Below are 15,440 nucleotides of genomic sequence, written 5' to 3'. Positions count from 1 at the left end.
CCCAAACCACTTCAGTGCTTCTGAAACAGAGATTAACAACAATAAAAAACTCTCAAAGAAATCATCATCCGCAATCAATGTACAACAAAGTACACCTATTCCAGCCTATTCAAATATAGACGCAATTTTGGTCACAGATTTTCCAGCATTCAATGTGACACATACAATTTTAAAACTAACTTACTAGACTCAATTAATAAGAGCACAATTTCATTCTTTCATTTGAAAGAATGAACATCCATTAGGAAGAGTACTGTTTTAAGTTTTCAAACATTTTTTATCATGAAAAAGAACGAAACATGCCATAAGCATTCTTGTCTAAGGTAGAAACAATGTGTTATTTATTCTAGTTTATTAAACAAACAATTGAATCCCAATACTACAGACTATTTCCCAAAACTATTCCGAACAAACCGTACGTGCGAATGTATGTCCGTATTCAAATGCGGTATCCCGTTTTGCATGTCCTGACAAAGGACAAGTCCTAGTTGGTTGCACAGCGGTTACCGACATGAATGCGTTCTCTCCAATGAACCATTCAATCGCCCACTCCCAAAGCAGTATTCCACCAAAATACACAGACGAAAAGATGGCTCGAGCACAGACCAAAGCCCGTTTTTAATTATGCATATAGGCAAAATCCACGGGTGGAAAATGTTCGATTTTCCATTCCGTGAACGATGCTCGATTGTGATTGTGAGCCGTATGCTTCACCGTACAGATGCCCACATACGAAACGCTTTCGTAATCATTTCGCGACTCTTCGGACAAGACTCGGTGAAATTAGTAAGTAATAAATTAAATTTATGTTCGTCACGTATTGATCCGATACGGTACAAAAGCGTTACAGCTTCGGTCACGATGCTTTCAGCTTCCAGAAGGATTCTACACAACACATCCATGGCGATGATATCGGCACGATTGGTCTACCACACCGGATGATATGGCGCTGTCTATGGTGTGGTTGGAGAGCCCCCTAAAAATCGATTAATTTTCCTTCATCGGTTCACCGTCTGTCGAGATGTGGCATCGGTTCTCAGTGTTTGCCTACATCGGTGCTTTCGGTTCGCAGCGTATCTTCTAACTAGTCGACTGGATTGTAAATCTGTGATAGATCCTCCGAAGGATTCTATGAGTTATGAAATGAAATTTTCACTCCAGTACCCATGGCACAGCATAAATGAACGCAATTGGAAGGTTTCCAGAAAGAGCAGGACATTTTATAATTCCATTTTAGTGGTTTTCAATCACTTCAAAAAGATAAACATCTCCAAGACATGTTATTAGTTTGATTCTGTATTAAACTCTTGAAGCTAATATACAATTTCTAATGCTGAGGCGATTATTGTGAAGTCTAATTATGATCTAAGGTTATGAAAACAACATGAAACATAAAAATTCAATGTTATGCACTTCTGAATTAGAGAAAGTATACTTTCATAAAATAACAAAACGGCCGAACAGGCTAATTAGTGTGGCATCAACGATCGTACCGCTTCGGAATGATATCAATATTGCACCCGGTCTCCAGCGGTCACGATGTGGATCTGGGGATTCTGCCAAGATGAAACACCGCCATCGCATCCCGAGATAGCCGTCCTCTACAAACGGAAGGTCCTATTGCGCTCGCTCGCAGCAAGCGAACGGATGGCACTGGCACACATATTACCACTACTGCACTGTTCCTACCGAGTGCTAAAACTACTACCACGGGATTGGGACGCATTTTCCCTCCGCCTGTCAGCATCATTGCAAAAAGCGGCAAGCTTCCTTTTTTTTCCCTTCGCACCGAAGAAATGTCGCTTACACGCCTGACTGTAGCAGAACACCAATCGTCGGAGGGATAACCGGGGCCGGAGGAAGGGAGATAATTAATTTCAGTGCTCGGTTCCTGTCCTTGTGTATGACTTTCTCTTTGTTGATGAATACTGACGGAAACGACCTTTCAGTGGTGGCGTCTTTTGATTTATCGTATGCAAACTTGCAACTGTAAGCTGTGTTAATCGTCGAAGTTTGTCATCTAAAAACTTCAATAAAATAGCAACATTAGGTATCTAATTTTAATAGTAAAGTTTCGCGATAGGTTTGAACATCAGTAACCATCTAATCATCTCTGAATCATAATTTGTTCAGTCTTTTCAAATGTCCGCTTGACAGTCACTCAATATTTTTCGATCGAGTTTCAGGGAAATTGGAAGGATTGAGGTTCTGTTCGATGAATTCTCTCGACTGTAGTGGCAACTAGCCAACCAAGCAACGACCAAAGCTTCACAAGATCTTTATGTGTTTTGATGGGTAATAGAAAGAGTTTTTTTTTTCTTTTCAGTCACACTTCCTTGTTGAGCTTTGAGTTCATGGAAAATTTAATTTTTGTTTGTCCGCAGCAACAAATCGTTAGCCAAATCAGGGACTTTATATACTTTCGACTGAACGACAATTTTCACGTAGAACGGTTCCTCGACCAGTCCTTTGTTTGAGTGTCCTGGAATTGCTTCAATTTTCCTTTCTACCGTCAATGCCATTGTCGACCGAGTAACAGTTCACGGCTCACGAAATCGTTTGACGACTCCTCCACGTCATAGAATTATCCAAATTCAACTGTATCGCCAGTGGCGTCTCGTCCTTATGTGCACCTTGTGCACTGCACAACCAGTCAAATTGAAGGAATGAACTGCATCCATATTTTCATATCGCATTGCCGTAGCCAATACGTGGCGAACTCGAGCATTTTGCCTTGTGCACCGAAATTGCGTGTAATAACACACATCTCATTTGCGTGTGTTTTCTTTTCCGTGCACATGAGTCACTGCACAGATTCAAGAAGAGAAGTAATTACTCAGCTCAGCACTGAGATTTGTTTGTTTTTCTCTGTCACGTTTGGCTCTGTGAGAACTTGTATACACACCTTCAAGAGAGGCTTCAGTGGCTTATGCCTATGGCAGTTGAAAACAAATTGTTGTCTCAGTCGCAACGTCGAAGCGGTTTCATTGATGATGTTATTGACAGATTCGCTTGACGTGCTAAGCACCGAATTCTTCTATTGTATCGATGATACAGAATAAGTTTAATAAAAAATCCCATCCAAAAGTATATTGTTATTTCATTGTATTGAAAAATACAAGCGAATATCCATTCGTCAATCTTTAGTCTTCACTTACAACGAACTGATATCTGATATCATACCACATGCTCAGTGCACAACCCGTACATTTTGTCACGAGACGCTACTGTGTATAGCATTTTTCAAACTCATCACGTAGAATTTTAACCGCTGGTATCCAAAATTATATCCCTTTTTTCGGTTCCATCTGTCATAAATTTAAACTCTACGTTTACGTTTCGAAGGATTCTTAGTGTCAGTAGGATCGTAGTACCAGCCATGCAATGATCCGGTACGCTATGAAGTCTGTTGAAAAAGAAAGGCCAAATTTCACAAAAGGAATGTAATGCCAAGACTTTGCTTTGTTAGTTCAGCTAGCTATGCACTGATGAGTCTAAGACGAAATGTAAACAAAATTCAACACTATCTAAGTCATTTGGAGATTTTTATAAATAAGAAAGATTCGATCATACCAGGGTGATCTTAACTTACCGTCTCAAGCAAAACTCTTCAGAGCAGATAGTTACATTAAAAAACCTTCTCACTTCCAGATTTCGCATAAGTTGACCGGTTGACCGCATGGAGACTTCATCGGTCACTCAAAGGTGGTTACTCTAAATATACACTGAACGATGTACATATTTCCTGTCTATGTCAATAACAGTCCACCAAGCTGCGAATTGTGAGCTCAAATATTAAAAATGCGTTGAAAACACTGCAAGCACGAGGGTTTTCACGTGAATTAGTTATGCCATTTATTTTGAAATCAGCAAACAATGGAAGCATCTCGCTTTTAAGAGCGTGGATGTTAACACAAAGCAACTAAATCTTTTTGTTAACCACTAGTTTCAAAGTCACATCTAAATGAACATGAACTTAGCGAGGCACCTCTCGCCGCTGATAACGCAAATAGGTGAATAATTTGTTTCTTATTTGTTGCTAATTAGTTACAGTAATTTTGAATTTGTTGCTAAATTTTTTTAAAAATTTTCTGAGTATTTCGCTAAGTTCATATGAAGTTAGCAAAGCCCCCTTCCAAATATGCTTCAAAACAGATCGAAGCCCAGTGAATAATTTGTTGCTTATTAGTTACGGTAATTTTGAATTTGTTACTCAATTTTTGTTTTTATTTTCTTGAGTACGTCGCTAACTTCATATGAACTTAGCGAAGTTCTCAAACAAATGAAAACTAAATTGAGCAACAAATTCGAAATTATCGTAACTAATTAGCAACAAATTAGCAATAAATTATTCACTGGGCTACGATTTGTTTTGAAGCATATTTGGAAGGGGGGCTTCGCTGACTTCAAATTAATTGAACGAAGTACTCAAAAGAATTGAAAAATAATTGAGCAACAAATTCAGAATTATCGTTAGTTAGTTAGTTAGCGAAATGTAATAGTGAGACTATTTGAATGACAAATGAAAGGCATACGTTGAATAAGAAGCATTTTTTCATATTGTTTGTAATGCAATGATCAATTTATAAAAGGTGATGATGAGCCGAAGTGATCACATACCGACATAAATATCATTACGACACAACATAACTAAAGCAACTCGAAGGATTGAAATAGTCTTTTTTCAATGCACAACATAGCAAATACAAATGTTTTTAATACATAAACGAGCAAACCAAGATATGAGAGATTCAAAACGAAATGGGTGTGAACATTGGTTATAATTTAAATTAAAAAGAACTACAAGGATCAGCCTCATAGGGTTGTTCAAGCCATTGATGTGGAACAAGGCTACCAAAATTTCAAATGATCTACAATCAAACAGTTCAATCAATCATCACACTTTTGAATCGCAATTGTACGAGAGTCTGCTTAGATCAATCTTGATTAAGATTATTGTTAGTCTTGATTTGTATTTGTTTTGTAGCCGACGAAATGACATCAATATCCCAAATGTATGCAATTATATCTTTGTACATAGTTGCGATACGGATTTCGATTTTTAAGCTTCTCTTCGCCAAGCTTGGGTGCAAGTTTTGTGTGCAAGCAAATATTTTTTATAGCGTTAAGTTTCTCTACCATTCTGCAATTTTGGTTGAAGCGATGAACTTTTTCTCATTATCAATCGAATTCATCTTATATAAATTAGAAATTAATCTTAAGAACCAAAAATTTACCCTGGGGTAGTTGTCTATTGCTCAGGCGAAACGACATAACATGGAATTTCATCCGAGCTTGCATAACACAAGATCAGAGTAAAGTAAAGCTTCAATTCGTTTTATGGAACCTTTTGTCTTGCTGTCTAGCAACAACCTACCTCCAGGGTTGCCACATTTAAATCTGCATTTTTCAGAAGAAAAATCTGTAAATCTGTATCGGGAGCTCAAAAACCTGTATTGAAAATCTGTATATAGAAGTGATAAGAAATCGAAGCACAACGGAATGAAAAAGTCTTTAGAACCCAAATTTAAAAAAACCAAAACTTTTCTTAGTCTGAATTTTATGATTTTGTAGTTGAAAAAACGCTTTTTGCTTTGGAGCCTTTCGAAATAATGATTTGACGAAAAACTTTCAAAATCCAATCTGAAAGTTAAACTTAATCTGATTGATCAATTGGTAATCTTTCTTCTTTGCTACCTTACGTTATGGCCATCTTTTCATCTTATCAGAAGCAATTTTTGAAAGTATAAGCAATTTTTAATCCACGCTATCAAAAATCTGTACAAATCTGTATTTTTTGCCAAAAATCTGCAAATCTGCATATACAGAATCTTGGTCACAAATTTATCTGAAAAATCTGTAAAATGCAGATTAATCTGCATATGTGGCAACCCTGCCTACCTCTAGCATGCTACACGTAGGACTGAAGCGTTAACTATAATTTCGCTTCTATTTATAGATTCGCGTGCTACCAACAGCTTCGCTTTTGCATCGATTGACCAATCAGAGCGAAGCTTTCCCTTTGATAAATCGCTTACTCCTTCAAAACCGTCGCCTATGCCAGGGAAATCCGGTATGCCGGAGATTTTTAGCAGACAAAATAGGACACTGCTCGCTACTAATCAAAATTTCAATCATTTATAATTGAAAATAGGTGGTTTTATACATTCAAACCGAAACTTAGAAATATTTCCAATCAAATGATGAAATAATATTAATAATTGATACAAAATAGACTGAGCTGTAGGTGTTTAAAACCTGACCACATGTCTACGTAGATTTTTTCTTGAGTTTCTGATTTGCACCCCAATATAGAAAATAAAGATGTATTCCACATCACAATTTTCTGGTTCGTTTAAAACTAGCAAAATGAGAGCGAAATCTCGAAGTAGGGACTAAGTTATTTCTTGTTCAGTATATATCGGATGTATTTTATTTGAACTATAAAGTCTAACAGAAAACCATAAAAACTGACCAATAGTCTATCGATAAAAGGTCAATTAAGTATATTCGAATCACAAACTTTACCACAGGCAAACAGTCTTGATTCAGATTAAATATGGCGTCCTCGTGGTCGTTATTTCTCCTTTCCAATCCAGCTGTAACAGTAGTCGAGTTCAGCCGAGACCACATGGGAATAGACGAAACTGCGTTCGGTCGGCTTGGGCTGATGGTGTAAAATTGCTCTTCCTCATCATCGTCGTAGTCGTCATCAGGCTTTATATTTCCGACCGGTATATGAATACCGTGTACACAAAAGAGAGCACTCACTCAGAAGCGGTCGCTGAACAGAGAAATGTGAACGTGGTAGATTGCGGGGAGCTTGAGTCACACAACCGAACAACAGCAACAACGACAACAACAACAACAGCATAAAGGAGTGCGCGGAACGGACCAAAATTAAAACCGATATATTCGCCAAAGGTTCTGCCGAGCTCCGGTGGAGGCATCACATGTGGCAGGCACTTCGAAGTGTTTGTTATCCATAGTTGCAGTGCAGTCGGGCGAGAAGCAGGATTTCTGGGCACACGAGAGCTGCTCTCAGAACATCAGTTCATCTCGGGGTAGACCAATCAACGCCGCCAACAAGCCAACAGGTGAGACGGGAGGTGTTCCGAAATATGAGAGCCGAAAACAGAGAATGTAATAAAAGTCGAATCGATTCGGGTTCGAGAATATGTAGGAAGTTTCTTCTTTTCTTCTAGTGGTGGCGGTGCGCTAGCAGGTATCCGAAATCCCACGAAGCCGTCGGTCTAAATACACCTTCTGTGATGGATTTCTCCTAGAATTGGTCTTAATCAAGGACTTCTACAGAACACACATGGAGAACGGGAAAGATTTCGGAGCTGGTTGTGTGCTGTTAATTTGCTCAAGATAGATCTGTTACGGCATAAGATATGATTATATGATTATGGTTAGAGCACAGCCTGCGCCGATCAATAATGCATCAAAATTAATTAAGTTGAATTAAAATCTAGTTATCAAATCAAAATTCTGATTACACATGACTAGTTATTATCTGTTAATCCGAAACGGATACAAATGACAATACATACACGATTAAAATAGGATTACCACCCTACCGACAGATACACCTATAAAATCATGATAGATGTGGACCGCAACTTCTGCTACAAAAATTTCCGTCGCCAACAGCGCTTATTGCTCTCTTTTGAGTCAGCAGGTTCTGATGAAGGTTGCACAGAAATGGAAGTGGCAAAAGGTTGGAGGAAACACGAAATGTATCCACAAAAACAAGCGAGCGCAGTTATCGGAGCCAGCTAAATGTGAAATCGAATGAATTACTACCGCCGAGGGGCGTTTGAATACGTTTTAGGTGAAGAAATGTAGCCTTTCTTGACAGTATTCAATTGAATTGGGTCATGATTCAGTCAGACATAAATCCTCACCATCCTTTTAAACATACGAAACAAAAAAGAATTGACAAATTATATCACACTCTCTAAATAATATCTCCAAAGACATTACCGGAAGAAAAAGGATATCAAACTCAAACTAAAACTGTCATTCGAGGCAAAACAGAAATTACACGACGAATACCCAAATGAAGGCAGAACTATAATCGACTGACTGATCGAACTACCCCTGGTTAAGCTTCAATGCAACACTGAGAATACCCTTCTTTGCCGAAGTTACTCCCCGCGCGCTTCCCTTTTCCATTCCAACCCACTCAGAAACCGTTTCTTCCATCCATGGGCAAACGAACTGAATCTCTCTCTCTCGCTGCCGTTGTTGGTGCCGCGGATAGCTGTCTCTCGCCACCGTTTACTTCGTTCGCTTTTACACAGCACACCCAATCACCACAATAAAACATTCACCAAACTACCCGCTCGAAGCGCCCCTCCAGCCGGAACCCTCTCTTCCAGTGGGGTGTCAGTTCCAATACACTGAAACTCGCACGCGGTGTTATTTTTTTTTTCTTCATTATTCTCGTTTTCCAATTTTTCCCTGTGCTGCCTACCACCAGTGCCAACCGTTCAATCCACCACCCCAGCACCAACTTCCGCCCGGACCACTTGCCACTCGTAGTCACCCTCTGCGCGGTACCGGGCAATCAAGCCACCATTTGCAGAAAGCGGCCAGTATTCTGACACGGTTCAGAGTGTCTTGTCTTTGGCCTTTCGGTCTGTCTCTCTAGTTTGCATTATGGCAGACGACAAATCCGATGCCATACAATCACAAATTTTACACTCAAACTCATCCCGAATCCAAGTGAAAATTTAACTACTTCTATTGCGGTACATTGTAATGTCCCATCGCACTTAACCAAATTTATACTGGCCAGAAAAAAAATTACTATGACACTTGAATTTGATCCCGTGCCCACCGCCCCCTCGTAATTAAAAGTACGAAATGAATGATTTATTTATGCTTCTTATTCTCTCTTCTTTGCACCACTCGCTCTCTCTCTTTCTCTCCCTCGCTCTTATGGATCTTTCGTTTATACATCAGCAAGCACACAGTGACTCCCTTTTCTATCTGCAATGCCCCTTTGTGTGTGCCCCTTCAATTTAGCGCGATCATTACGAATTACACGAATCTTGATTTTATTGATTTTCTCAGAAACCGAACAACTCGTACCTATCGAGTGAAAAGCAATAGGCGACTAGCTCGTATGAGTCCTAAAACTGCCAAATGAATGTTTCTTGTCCATCAGCGTTCACCAGCAAGACAAAAAAAAAAGCTCTACCATGTCCCCCTAGAAATCCCATAATTTTTATTATCATCGTTCGCAAGAAGACATAGCAGCCAGTGAAAATGCAAGAAACTTACCTTCGACAGTAATAATTCGGCCCTGGAATTTCACGACAATCGGCGTCTTTGATGTGTTGATGGATGACAGCCTATTTCCTTCGGAGGAAACTTCACGAAACCGAAAACCGATTCAACTGGTTTCGCCAAGTTCAAGAACTAATTTTACTAACCTTCTATCAACCAGTTTGCACTGCACCGTTTGTCCAACAATAAATAATTCAAACTCACTACGAAATAACCTCAGAAAAAACCCTACCACAAGCCGTACGGAAACAAAAAGTTTCAAACTTCGCTAAATACACACTTCCGCTGCTCGAATCCGTCAAATTTTATCACTCAGCGATTCACTGCACAAAGCTTCACCTACGACACCAAAGTTTGGGCTAAAATTTCCCGAAAAACACCATAAAACCGTTCTTTTTCACCGATATCGCTCAGATATCAAGATATTTACAGCCATTTTTATTTTTCACATCGCACGAAATGAATGTGAATTCAACACACAGCGTAGAGCAAGCAGGCCACGGCAGGGCAACAAGGCATGTGGATGACGACGACGGCGACGACGACGACGAGTGTGGTGGCGACGGCAACGACGTATGTTGGTCGACAAGCGGGACGAGGGAAGAAGAAAAAAGAGAAAAAGAACGAGTCTCGCTGCTTCTGCTTATTGCTGATGGCAGTACTTCCACCACCGTCGCTGCTACTGCTGCCGCTTGCTTCGGTTTTGTTGGCTCATCATCATCACCGGATAGGTATATGGCGATTGGCGATGGTATTGCTCTCAAATTCAACTGAACTAAACTCACAAATCGACGACGCGCGACAAGATGCTGTCGCGGACAATGACGACGGCACCGACGAATGTGACAGTGGTCGGCAGGCGCGAGACAACAACTGAAGAAACGTTGAACGCTCAAATTGTAATCGGCCGCGATTTCGGGTGACACCAGCAAGTGGCGAATGAAAAGTTTATACACTTATCACTACTTATGCTTGCATTTACCTTCATTGAGCAAATTCGATAGAGATTTTGTTGTAAATTTGTGGAATTGTTTTTGAAAACTCTAATTGAAATGATATAGAAAAACTGCCATTGTTGCAAATCGAAGCAGTTTTCTAATTACCGTTGATAGGAAATCCAAAAAGTTCATTTAGTACATTTTAATAAATAAAATGATATTTTTTTGTCGTGAATACAAATTACTTTACTATGGGGCGCCTTTTCAAAATTTACCCTCTGAGAGAGTGAGAAGTTTTGTTGTATCTAACGTATGAACATGAAGTTTGCTACTTGCCATCGGAAATATGGTCATCAATGTATTATAGCATTTTCAACTGTATAACATAATCACAAATAATTCAAAATTAATGCTTTCTGAAATGTTTGGTATCAACGAGTATCAAAGAAGAAAACTCATGACGCCTTTCCTGTATCTGAATAGGTATAGAAGGTTAATACTTCATATATTTCATTTGTGCTAGTCTGCGCAGTTGATTGATCAGGAAGTAAAACAAGTGCATCATTCCGGTTGATTCATATCCAGAACTCAGTTTTAGTTCCAGTATCAAGAATTCAGTTCAGTATTGAATCAATTGCGGGATGTTCGAAGCCAGCATTTGACTGCTTCACGTTCGAAAAAATTCTCCGAACAGTGTTTGATATCGTGGAGAATTCCACAATTTGGTCCTTCTAAATTCCATAAATGAGTCCCGTACAGAATTTTGTTAGATTCTTTCGCTGAAATATGCAAATTCGAAATGAAATAATAGGCATCAGAATTCTGTATGTTGCTATTTTTTGGCCGTTGGCACTGTCCATTTGTAAAAAAGCTACAAACGAAATCACGTAAAAAGAAAGTTCTAAACGAAAATTGGTTCAGTATATATAGATATATTTATTAAGGCAAAATCCATTTAGGTTTACGATGCCAAGGGATTATTGGTTCAGTATGAAATCAATCGGCCCTGTGAACAGTTCTGCTGTAGGACGTTCGCAGAGTAGGAATGGTACTCGGAAGGCAATGTATCGATACCCCGGATATCGGGATACCAAAATTTGGGTATCGATACAAGGTATCAAAAGGCAATAAAGTATCGATACCTGTAAGTATCAATTGATACTTGCGCAGCAATCATTTCAACATAAAATAAAATTGTCGAATGCGGCGTTATTTGTTTTGCCTTTCTCATATAGAAAGGTTATGCAATAACTGTGAAAACCGACTTTTGAACCGAGGCCCATAGGGCCAAGTGTCATATACCATTCGACTCAGTTCGTCGAGTACGCAAAATGTCTGTGTGTGTATGTACTGTTTTTTTGCACTAACTTTTCTCGGGGATGGCTGAACCGATTTTCACAAACTTAGATTCAAATGAAAGGTCTTGTGGTCCCATACAAAATTCCTGAATATTATTTGGATCTGACTTGGCCTTTCTGTTATATCGAACTTCGCAGCCGATTCAAAGCGTACAGAATCATTGCATGGCTAGTACTACGATCCTACTGACACTAATGCCGTCTTTCATTGTAAAACACTGGTGGCGTTGATTGCTCTGGTTTTGCACTTTTGAGCAGAAGTGAATTTTTTTGACGGTGATTCATTGTCTTTTGTGCCCGAAAGTGCAAAACCAGAGCAATCCACGCCACCAGTGTTGTTCAATGAAAAAAGCCATAAGAATCCTTCCAGATCAGGGCTCGAACATACGACAACTGGCTTGTAAGAACAGCGTCTTATGGATTGAACCGCCAACCTGGGTTAACATCGAAATTGTAACAATTCTTTTTATGCTGTGCATAAATTTGTTGTGCAAACAGTATACGCATATTACTTGCCACATAGATCGCACTTCACCTTTCTCGACTTTTTTTCTCAACAATTTTCATGTCATAACCTTTATGTTAATACACGAATACTACACTAAAAGCCAATTCCTATTGCTATTATTCCATCGTTTTGAGACGCACTGAAAGAGAGTGCAATAAGTGTGCAAAATTGAAATGATTGAATTCTCTTGGAGTATGAACTTTATGTGCGTGTTTTTTTAATGGTTTACTCTCATTGTACTCTCTTTTCTACGCACCTGTAAAACGAAGCGAGATGTCGATTTTAACGAAGGCTAGTCAACGTCATACCAATACATTTCACGCAGCCCACCTGGGTTCGATTCCCAACCCCACACATAGGGTTAGAACAATTTTGTGGCTCGAAGAGGCGAATGACCTTAAAGCCTCTATAATTGAAACAAAAAAAAAGTTCCATCGTAATTAGAATTGATTTCAATCTGTTGCGATACTGTAAGTATCGAGACCAAAAGTATCGATACTAACAGTATCGTTCTGATGCGATATCAATACCAAAAATACCCGATTCTTGAAAGAAAATATCGATACCTTAAAGTATCAACTCGGTATCGGACATCCCTATCGCAGAGCCCGTTTCGCTTCAAACAAGAGCGATTGGGTCATCCTGCTGCTGGTCGTTTGCATTGGAGCAAAACACAACGAAAAGTGGACATCAATTGGGAACATTATGCAAAATCAGCATTTCCAAAGGCTCCAAATGCTATCTAAAGAACATCAAAATAATTTGTATTTGCTATTAGCATTACTTATCTGTTAAAATATGCAAATCGGAAGTGGATATAATAAGTTTAGTGAAGAATATTCAAAAGTTAGAAGGAAGCGTGACAGTTTTATTCATATTCACGTCATCTATTTATGTCTCTGATATTACCGACTCGATTTTTCTGTTTTTCGACACTGGCTATTTTCCTACAATTGTAAGTAGAACGCTTACCTTTACCTTACCTTACCTTTAAACGCTTTTGCATTATTTGAAACAGTACACATAAACAATTATTTTGGTAACCAGTTCGGAAATTTTTCTAAACCATCATGTAGAACTAAATCGTTTTAAAAGAAAATAGTTTCCAAATAATTTTACTGTATAAAAAAAAACCATTTCGGCGCTAATATCATGAAATAGTAATAGACACAGATCAGTGGCGAAATAGTAACGACAGTTTTTAATATAATGAAAAATTGGGCAATCACTAACTTTTGAACCGACGCAAACTGTGGCAAATAGTTGAGTAGAAGACCGTAGTGAGTCCCTTATTTTCAACGCATAGTAAATTTGCAAAGGTTTTTGACTAATTTTGTACGAGCCTGGATATCTGTTATCTACGTCAACATTAAATTTTGTTATTCAGAGGACTTGGTACCGTATTGGTACCAGTGTTGTGCTAAATGCGTATAACTATTTTCATTTTATATGTTTCGCCTTCGGCTCATCAGTGCGCCAGCAGTTTATTTTGAAATACCAATGCCACCTAACGGTTCAACGTAAATCGATGAACCTGTCAGCATAAATCGTCATTCAATTTTTACTAAATTCTAACACTTTTATGGATATACTCTGCAAATTTTCGCCTCTTTTCAGAAATGAATAAAAGCTATTCTTAATCCACCTAGTAGTGTGATAATGCCTTTCGTTTTTCACCGACATAGTCTTATGAAAACATTTTTTGCATTTTACTTTGGGATAATTTATGACACTACCCAAGTAAACATATGCATTATATCACCGCACATTTTTACATTGTTAATGTCTAATTACACTAATCTTACATACTCTAAAGCAATGTGCAATAAATTCGCATTCAAAAGGTAACTGAGCATTATTTTACAACGACCTTCCGCTGTGCTATATATCGACATTCAATGCTATATTTTGGAGCAACGAAACTTTAATAATAACTATAAGAATAATAATCCTATAAGAGTCTAATAATCGCTCTTTTCAGCTTTAGAATAGCATTGTAAAAACACGAGTAACTCCGCTGCATTTAATCAAATTTTACGCGAAATTTTAAAACTTGAATTGATGTAAAGTTATAATGCGTCGTGGTTACTTGGGTAATTTGGGCTCATTTATGTAATCAATTTATTCAGATTGATTCGGGTAAATCACAAAAGCGTATCAGCAATAATACATTTGAACGTGGTTATTAGGGTGGGAAAAGGCGGTATGGGAAAACGATGAAAAGGTTAATTTTCTCGCTCCATCGAACTTTTCGTGTTCCTTTTGGATTTCATAAGAGCTATGCAAAATTTAAGCTTAATTTGGTAAAACTTTGGTTTTGGCACCCGAGATTTGAAGTTTGTATGGGATTTAGTATAGGGTGAGTCTATAGAGTGATCTCCAACCGGTTTTTTTTCTTTATAAAAAGTAATTTTCCTCGTGCCGAATCCCAAACAAACTTTAAACGTCGGGTGCGAAAATATAGTTTTACCAACCGAGCTAAAATTGTGCATAGCTCTTATGGGATCCAGAACGAAAAATTTGGTGGAGCTAGAAAATTTTGTCCCATCCAAGTGATCATAGGTCACTATCTGAAACAATTATGCGGATAGAAAAAAAAAAACATCTGTCGTTTACGTCTCTTATACCATTACATCTTCGGAGCCATTTGAACTTCAAACATGTTTAGTGAACCAGCAGTAGTTTCCATACGAGCCTGAGCTTGATGAAATCGGTTCAGCCATCTACGAGAAAATTGAGCGTTTTTTTCTTTAAAGATGATAATGACTGTTATTTCGGATTTCGGAGATGTAATGGTATAAGTGACGTAGCCGACTATCGGCTCAATTTTCTCGAGGATAACTAAAAAAATTTCGATAAATTTATGCTGTTTTAAAAGCTACTATGACATCACTGATTATGTTTGGATGGGATTTGGTGAACATTTCGGGAGCTGTAACCTTATAGGTGCGTAACCGACAATTTTAAGTGTCTTTAAAATACGTCAAAAAAGTATGGAAATATTTCTATACATATGGAAAAAAGTCGTTTGTTTGAAAAGTGTCAATTTCGTAATTGATCAAAATATTTAAGGAAAACAGTTTTCATAATATTGGGGAGAATGGGGCTAAACCGGACACATTATGGAAATCGAAAAAAAAACATCCATTATAACTAGGTTTGGCGAGGTAGTGCTTGGTCAAACAGGCTAAAGCTCTAACGAGTTCAAAACAAAATTTAAAAACCCTTCTTAATCCACCTAGTGGTGTGATAATGCCTTTCTCTTCTTTCATAACAGTCTCATGAAAATATGTTTCATACTTTTATTAAATAATTTTGGATACTAATTTTGACACC

At 38.3% G+C, this 15,440-nt stretch overlaps 1 protein-coding gene across 14 annotated transcripts in view; it reads right to left on the bottom strand.

Moving 5' to 3' along the window:
* LOC131431358 (uncharacterized) overlaps positions 1-9,980 on the bottom strand; it is a 142,401-nt gene extending 132,421 nt beyond the window's left edge. For 6 of the 14 annotated variants that reach the window (XM_058597015.1, XM_058597026.1, XM_058597028.1 and 3 more), the window contains exon 1: positions 9,447-9,970. The gene's annotated coding sequence lies outside the window, so the exon portion shown is untranslated. The other 8 variants (XM_058597033.1, XM_058597034.1, XM_058597027.1 and 5 more) reach the window with 6 other exon arrangements.
* Between the last annotated feature and the right edge of the window lie 5,460 nt (positions 9,981-15,440).

This window comes from Malaya genurostris, chromosome 2 (genome assembly GCF_030247185.1).
Source record: "Malaya genurostris strain Urasoe2022 chromosome 2, Malgen_1.1, whole genome shotgun sequence".
NCBI lineage: Eukaryota > Metazoa > Arthropoda > Insecta > Diptera > Culicidae > Malaya > Malaya genurostris.
This window is presented reverse-complemented; position numbering and strand designations above follow the sequence as displayed.